The 8,962-nt window shown below is 44.4% G+C and overlaps 1 long non-coding RNA gene across 1 annotated transcript; it reads left to right on the top strand.

The window, feature by feature from the left end:
* Positions 1-2,410: 2,410 nt before the first annotated feature.
* Positions 2,411-8,528, top strand: LOC144539428 (uncharacterized). Its single transcript, XR_013504951.1, has 2 exons — positions 2,411-2,525; positions 7,816-8,528. It is a non-coding gene; the product is annotated as an uncharacterized LOC144539428 (long non-coding RNA).
* The last annotated feature ends 434 nt before the right edge of the window (positions 8,529-8,962 follow it).

The raw sequence follows: 8,962 nt of genomic DNA, 5'->3' as shown, positions 1-8,962 counted from the left end.
CAAACACACAGTGGCTGGAGGGAAGAAGGGGGGAGAGGAGGGGGGAAAGGGGGAGTAGAGAGACAGAGAGAAATGATGGGAAGACAGATGACTGACAGCTCAGACGGTGGGAGAGGAGTGTTGTGGTCAAAATAGAGGAAGAGGGGAGCGATGGAAGGGAGGGCGAGGTTGTGGTTATGGTGTACATTAACCTCATGGAATAAACCCCCGCTCCCTCTCTGCAGAAACCACAGCTATAGCCACAGGTTGGAGGAGTGAGAGGGAGAGAGAGAGAGAGATTTGATTTCGTGTCGGGTTTTGGAGGAGGAATGAAGGCTAACAAAGAGACAAAGTGTTGACCGGAGGGAAGCAGTTCGGGTTCAGGCTAATAACGCCGCTTCCATGATGATGACAAAGTGGTTCTGTGGGGTTCGGGGACCTCTAGGGGTCCTTGAGGAGGCTCCAGGAGTCCCCCTATGGCTTGATTTCACTATAACTCACTACAAATGATCCAGTCAGAGTATATGTATGAGAATGACTGTTCTAATCATAGGTTTCACTCTCACCGCTATTATCTTTCCATGTACAGCGTTGACAGTTCTACAATTCAATACTAAAGCTGCACCACAAAAATCTTCCCATATGGGGGTTCCTGGGATGAAATCAACCAAAATGTGTGTCTATTTGGGGGTCCGTGACATAGAAATGCCACCTACATGAAGACTTTTTCCCAAACTACAAGGATTTCTACAGGATTTTACAGTTCCCCCCCCAAAAAAAAGTGAGGAAAAGTGATATTCTTAGAACATAAGGAGACATTTCTGGGAGATGAGGTGATGGAGGAGATGTGTGTGAGACAGAGAGAGAGAGAGAGAGTGTGTGTTAGGCTAAGGGTCAGCTAATTGGGGTCCGGAGTGTGTGTGTGTGTTCTGCCTGTCAGTGTCTAGACTATACCGCCGGTGTGTTTTCTCAGATGTGAGGCTTTTAATAAGCCCTTTGCTTAAACAAACAGCCTGGCATGAGGGACGCCTAGGACAGCCAGTGCTACCGCGTATGTGTGTGTGTGTGTGTGTGTGTTTGATCCTCATAGCGTGCACCTACCTGTGTGTGTGGGTGGTGTGTTTGTTTGCGTGCGTTTGATTTATTGAGACGGGTGTAAGCTCTCGTTAGCTAAAATAATCAGGATTTATGAGTCTCTCGGTGCTGTAAGTGACGGGCCAGAGGCTTAGCCCCACATAGAGGCACCGAGCCGGGCTAATTGAGTTTGGTCATTACTGCCTCGTTCCTCTATCAAGGGCTCATTCAGCCAGTCATCCATCACAACACACACACACACACACACACACATACACACTATCTCAGTACATCAGTTTGTGCATCAGTTTTGCCGGCCTTTTTCTTTACACACTCTGTGAACATTTTCTCTTCAGGTGTGTGTTTGTGTGTCTCTCTCTGTCTGCCACACACCGACCCATCAGCCCACACACACGAACACACACACACACACACAACCCTTATGTCCATCTCTGCTCTGTCCTCGGTGGTATTTGTGTCTTTATTATCCACACTCTTGTCTATGCCTGCCTATTTTTTTTTGTCTATCTATAGTTGTGGAATACACTGAAAATGTCAGAGTGTGTGTCTAGCAGGGACTGGGAGTGTGTGTGTAGGTGTGTGTGTGTGTGTGTGTGTGTGTGTATGTGTGTGTGATCCTATATGAAACAAACTCCGAATGCAAATGGAAAAGGACCCCCTCATGGTTCCAGAGAGAGATACTGTAGGGAGGGAAAAAACAGACGGAGAGAAGAAAGACGTATACGGACAGACGGATGCAATACGAGGCAGAGAGGGAGAGATAGAGACGTACTGTTGGAATAATTGTACATAGAAAGTTATCCTACATTTGCTTATATTGTTTGAGAGCTATATATGTGTGTGTGTGTCTGTGCGAGAGGATGTGTTAACTGTTTTTCAGAGATATCACGAAGCCTCATGGGCAGGCTCAGGGTCGAGGTGACCGCATTGAGGAGGCAGATAAGAAACACTCCTACAAGAAGGCGGAGGCCGCAACTATGCCCTTGATCGGAATGAAGACACCTGCTACAAATGAGGACTTCTTTGTAACCATGTTTAGAAAAAGATACGTAGAGAATTTCAGCCCGTGTGTCCCCCACCCTTTAGGGGCTGTAATCCTTTTGTAACTAGGAACCACCTTAAGGAAATAAAAAGAGAGGAGACGGCGGGACGGGTTCAGAGCGGGGTGGAAAGTGTAACTGAGCACGTTTCCGTCCGTTCTCCCTTGCAAGGAAGAAAACTCTAACTCTGTGTCTTCTCTCTTTTTGTGTGTGTTTTAATAATGTTCAGGTTGCTTGAACCCGACATTAACTTGGTCCTTCGAGCCGGATACCAATAGATCTGAGGGTTCCAGTGGGCGAGGCGGACACCAGGAAAATCCGTGCACGGTGAGTCCTTTTCCAGGACTGATCCGCCCCGCCGACTGAGATCCGACGGTTGACGGTAGTCTGACAGGGAGACAACACAAATCGGTGAGTTACAGTTTTCTTAAAAAGGAAAAGAATGACTGAGGGTCATTGCGAAAACCCTGAATATTCTAGACACTGGCAGGTGAATAAGGGCAAAGAAGTCCTGGGGCGCAGTTAAATTCCGTAGAGGACGGCGGAGTCCCCTGTGTTACAGTTAAATTCCGTAGGACGGCGGAGTCCTCTGTAAGCCTAAAAAAGCGCAGCGTAAAGTACGAAAGAGTGAGTGAGTGAGTGAGTGGAGGGGAAAATACCACTAGGTATTTAACCTCATACCAAAAGGCAGGAGTTAAACAGTGGACTTTTGTGGATGCAAAGGCAAGAAGTCTCCACTCGAAAGAGTTGAAGTGAGACTTACCACAAAAGGAAATTTGAATCACTGTCCTGCTTGAATTTCCCAGTGTTTAGAACACCCTAGGTGTTATTACACTGGACTAAAAGACACATAAAATGGGGAAAGGAAATGGTAAATGTCAAATTAGAGAAGCATTGCAATGCAAAGATTGGAAATATATCGAAAAAAAAAAAAAAAAAAAAAACCCGCAAAAAGTAAAATACCTTGAAAAATGGGTGAAAAAGTACAACTATAATGGTAAATTAAGTACTCAGAAATTAACTGAATTACAGGGAGCAATAGAAAGGAAGAATAAAAGCAGAAACAAGAAAGTGCGCAAAGATGGTTATGAGGATGTGAAATACTGGCTAGAAGTAGCACAGAAAAGAGAAGAAGGCGACAGGAAGGTTAAAGAGGCTAAGGAAAAGGAATGTGCAGATAAATGTGTTGAGGCAGACAGAAACAAAGTTAATGTTTCACAGAAAAGAGGATGATGAAACAACCTCTAGTAGACATCGTAGGCAGGAAGAGGAAGAAAGTCAGAGAGGAGAGAGCAGTAAGGTGGGGGCTAGGAGTAGCAGAGAAGAGAGAGCAGTAAGGGGGGGGCTAGGAGTAGAAGAGGAAGAGAGTGAGGAGGAGGGTGCAGCAGCAGCAGAAGCTGTATCCAACGCTGCCTACACCCAAACCACCATGCAACACGGGGACAGAGCTCTTGAGTGAGGGAAGACAGGCCATCTTAACTCCACAAGATATAATGTCTCCTGATGATTTGCATGTCACAATGTGGTACAAAGATAAACCCGGTCCAGACCCAGACTACAAGAGAAAGCTAAAACAATTAACCCCAACACGAGTAACTGTGAACTATATGTACTCAGATGCAAAAAATACCTCTGTGGTAGGGGTCACATTGAGTCCCGAAATAAGAAAGCTTTTCAGGATGTGGACTCCCCCTCACATATCCCTGTACAAGAAAAAGGAACTCCAGTGGAAAGATTTGGGGCGCGTAGTACAGGAGGGAGAAAAAGCAACCGATTGGGTACCCACATCTGTAAATACATGGACTAGTGCAGCTACTGGATTGACTAGAAAATCCTTGTTCTGGACAATCCAAGTGCATGAAGAAGCACACATGCACGATAGTGAGGGATGAGATATATTTCTTTCTGAGGAAGAAGAGAATCTGTTGAAAGGGGTGCCAGAAAATTTATGGTCCAAAGGTCCATCAGACGTTGGACTAGTAAAGGGAGCATTACCAGTTCAGATCAGACCAAAAAATGATTACAGGCCTAGTGTCAGGCAATATCCCCTTAAAGCTGATGCACAGGAAGGCATCAAGCCAGTGATAGAGGATTTGATAAAAGCTGGCGTTATTATCAAATGTGAAGATTCACCCTGTAACACCCCCATCTTCCCAGTAAAGAAACAAGCACCATCTATAGGGTGGCGTATGGTCCAAGATTTGCAAGCAGTCAACAGTGCAGTAATACAACGAGCACCATGTGTCCCAGACCCATATACGTTGCTGAACTCATTATGACCAGAAGCTAAGGTGTTTACCGTAGTAGATATAAGCAATGCATTCTTCTCTGTCCCTGTATACACGGACAGCCAATACGCTTATGCTACAGTGCACACATTCGCACAATATTGGCAAAACAGGGGAATGGTGACCTCAACAAGGAAACCTGTGACACATGCTCAGCTTCTAACTGAGCTACTAAAAGCAGTAAAACTCCCTGAAGAATTAGCAGTATGCAAATGTGCTGCACACACCGGAAATAAAGACAAGGCCTCGCTAGGAAATGCATTTGCTGATAAAACAGCCAAAGAGGCAGCAGAAGGCGGAATTCAAGTGTTAACTTTAGAGCAGAGTGGACTCTTAACTACTGACGTGTTAAAAGATATGCAAATCCAAAGCTTACAAACAGAAAAAGATCAGTGGAAAAAGAATGGTGCCCACCTGAAAGATGACATCTATGTATGACCAGAGAGCAAACCTATCCTACCAAAAAAACCTATATAAATGGGCGGCAATATTGAGCCATGGTTCTACACATGTCTCAACAGGAGGGATGGTAGGACAGATACATCAATATTATAAAACCTATGGATTTAACTCTTATTCAAAGAGAGCATGTCTGATATGTGCAAAACATAATCCACAGGGCAATATGAGACCAAAGAGGGGAAAGTTTCCAACACCCCAATACCCATTCCAAATAATCCATATGGACTTTATTGAACTGAATCAGAGTGAAGGAAAGAAGTTTTGCTTGGTCATAATAGACGCATTTTCAAAATGGATAGAGCTGTTTCCAACAAAGCATCCAGATGCTCTAACAGTTGCAAAGGCGCTATGTAAAGATATTATACCACGATATGGCATCCCAGAAAGAATTTACAGTGATAATGGAAGCCATTTTGTAAATCAAATAATAAAAAGGATAGGAGTAATGTTCCACATAGACTTAAAAAATCATTGTGCTTATCACCCACAAAGCGCAGGCCTAGTAGAAAGAATGAACGGAACAATAAAAAATAGATTGAAAAAGTGTATTGAGGAAACTGGCAGACCATGGACAGGTTGTTTGGATTTGGTAAAACTATACATAAACATTACCAGTACTACTGGTCTGACCCCATACGAAACCCTGTTTGGACGACCCTACAGATTGCCTCAGTTTAAGAATCAATGGGAAACTGATGATGAAACAAATCTGGCAGATTATATGAGAAAGATACTGGAGAGACAGAGGAAAGACAATACTGATGACGTTCCTCCTGTCTCTCAGCAGGACACTCCATTAGTGGAACCAGGAGACTGGGTTCTAATAAGGAGCATCAAGAAGAAACACTGGTACTCCCCTAAATGGGAAGGGCCTTACCAGGTATTGTTGACGACTCCTACTGCAGTTAAAATAGCGGAGAGAGGTACCTGGATACATTTGACACACTGTAAAAGAGTCATCTCAGCTGAAGGTTCCAATAGGGGCGGTGAGCGAGAATCTGATAATAGGGTGGTGCCAGACGTGTAGAGACTGGTAAGACCTGAAAGTCAGTGAAGATTTTCCAAGACACCAAACCAAGTAGAGGATAACCCTTTAGCTGAAATGGCCCCAAGATGGCTGAAACAGTCCATCTGTTGTTGGATGATAACCGTGTTTTTTTATCCTGACCTTTTTACTGGTATGGTATCTCTGGGAGCCTCCCAAACAAATTAATACTAGCAATGACACCAATCGTGTTAAGAGAAGTAGTACTCCTGAGACTCACATTCCATGGCTAATATCCTGGACGTATAATAACTCGGTTACTGTTATAGTGCCTCCCAATACAACCACTTCTGTAGATATTCCTATAAAAGCGTTAAAAGGGTTTCGGAACACTGTACCAACCACAGGCAAAGATTGGTTAGGTTCCTGGTGATATCTGATTGGACACGTTCTGCGACTTGATTGGAGTGCTTTTATTACAACTCAGGCAGGACAATATTGGCCACCAGGCCATAGTGAAGAGGCTAAATTCTTTAAAGATAGAGTAACTCTCAGTCACCCAGGAGAACAACTTAGGTTGACTTTTTCTCTTCCCGACGGCGAAATACGTCCTCCAAATGCAACACTGTTTAACACTTCCTGTTGGGGACTGCTGCTGTGGGCTTGGTCGTCAGGCGCTGACCCTTATTTTCCGATTGTTGTATGTGTCAATAGTACTATGGAAACCACAGAGCAGCCTAGAATGAGCAATTATACATGACGAGCTGGTGTGAGAGCTGTCAGTGTGTCGTTTGATAGTGTTGATGGATGGTTTCGCGTCACAACTGGAGTGTCTGGTAATAACAACAATTGGTTACTGATGGTAGAACAAGCGGTGAATGTAACGAAAACAGACTGTGTGATCTGTATGGGTCCAAAGCCCATACTTCAGAGAGTACCAGCAGTTATTTCTGAAGAGTGTATCTTTGATGTGATGAATAATACTAATCCTAATGTCACATGCCAGTCTTGGGATGAAGTTTTCCCCAATACTGGACCTGAAAAGAAAAAAAACAATATTTTCAAAGACTGTGGCACCAGGTAATTTTTTGTGTCAACAGAACTGGTAAAGGGGAGCAATTAGGAAATTTGTCAAGCTCATGGTGTAACGTAACACTAGCAGTACCTAGTTTGTTCACCCCAGTGTCTCGTAGTGACATCTGGTGGTGGTGTGGAGATGACAGGATCTTCGACCGTTTGCCCATAAATACAACAGGATACTGTGCTTTAGTGTCGTTGATCCTTCCAGTGTCTGTCTATCCAATGTCCACTACTCAGTTAATTGATACCATGTCAAGTGTAATGCCTGAACGATGGCGCAGACACAAACGTTCTGCGACCTGGCTACCTGATAATGACCCAACTTACATAGACGCGATAGGCGTTCCACGTGGAGTACCCGATGAGTACAAATTAGTTGATCAAGTTGTAGCAGGGTTCGAATCTTCTATCTGTTGGTGGTGTACGCTTAACAAAAACGTTGACAGGATCAATTACATCCACTACAATGTTCAAAGATTAGGTAATTGGACTCAGAGCGGTTTTGAGGCCGTTCATGGACAACTGTCGGCAACTTCACTTATGGCTTTCCAAAATAGAATTGCTCTAGATATGCTGCTTGCTGAAAAGGGAGGCGTCTGTGCAATGTTTGGTGAACAATGTTGTTCATTCATACCAAACAACACCGCTGCTGATGGCAACCTGACCAAGGCAATTGAAGGTCTACGCACTCTCAACAGCAAAATGAAAGAGCATTCTGGGGTTGATACCACGATGTGGGATTCATGGATGGATGCCTTCGGAAAATACCGACTATTGGTGTCCTCAGTATTAATGTCTCTAGCTGTGTTTGCAGCAGTACTGACCTTGTGTGGATGTTGTTGTATTCCTTGTCTGCGTGCTTTGCTTAACCGTCTCATTACCACAGCCATATCACCAATGGAACAGCATATGGAACAACTGTATCCCCTACTAGAGAGAAACAATGACACTGACGATGACAATGATGATGACCTATCCTCAAACTCAGGTGATTATGAGTAAAAGATGTGAGTAATCATAAATTGGCCTCTGAGTGTAAATGTACTTGTTCTTATAAAAATGACCTTACAGCTGAAAATCTAAGTGAAGTGGCTGAAAATAAGTGATATGAGAATTTAAGCAAATACATGATAAACAGGAGGGAAATGTTGGAATAATTGTACATAGAAAGTTATCCTACATTTGCTTATATTGTTTGAGAGCTATATATGTGTGTGTGTGTCTGTGCGAGAGGATGTGTTAACTGTTTTTCAGAGATATCACGAAGCCTCATGGGCAGGCTCAGGGTCGAGGTGACCGCATTGAGGAGGCAGATAAGAAACACTCCTACAAGAAGGCGGAGGCCGCAACTATGCCCTTGATCGGAATGAAGACACCTGCTACAAATGAGGACTTCTTTGTAACCATGTTTAGAAAAAGATACGTAGAGAATTTCAGCCCGTGTGTCCCCCACCCTTTAGGGGCTGTAATCCTTTTGTAACTAGGAACCACCTTAAGGAAATAAAAAGAGAGGAGACGGCGGGACGGGTTCAGAGCGGGGTGGAAAGTGTAACTGAGCACGTTTCCGTCCGTTCTCCCTTGCAAGGAAGAAAACTCTAACTCTGTGTCTTCTCTCTTTTTGTGTGTGTTTTAATAATGTTCAGGTTGCTTGAACCCGACACGTACGTACAAAACACAGGAGAGCGGCAGAGACGCATGCCAATGTACAGCAACTCTGCGACGGATAGCGAGAGACAGAGAGTGAAGGAGGAGGGGGGGGGGGGATAAAAGTGTGTCTTTCTTTGGTAAATGGGTCAGGCCTGTCTGCCATCCCCGGCACATACAGACAGCAGTCCCCCGAGAGAGACCCAGACTGTACAACATGCTGCCGAGAGAGGGAGAGAGAGAGAGAGAGAGAGAGGAACAGGAGGAGAAAGATAGAGAGGGAGGGACGGGAGACAGACAGCAGAAAGTGGGAAGTTACAGATGGATGGCAACCAAGGGGACAGACATGGTCAGAGAGCGACGGCAGAATACATAATAATGTAATTGTT

The sequence above is a fragment of the Centroberyx gerrardi genome, chromosome 6, assembly GCF_048128805.1.
Source record: "Centroberyx gerrardi isolate f3 chromosome 6, fCenGer3.hap1.cur.20231027, whole genome shotgun sequence".
NCBI classification, from domain to species: Eukaryota; Metazoa; Chordata; class Actinopteri; order Beryciformes; family Berycidae; genus Centroberyx; species Centroberyx gerrardi.
The sequence above is the reverse complement of the archived record's forward strand: the minus strand, read 5'-3'. Positions and strand labels throughout refer to the sequence as shown.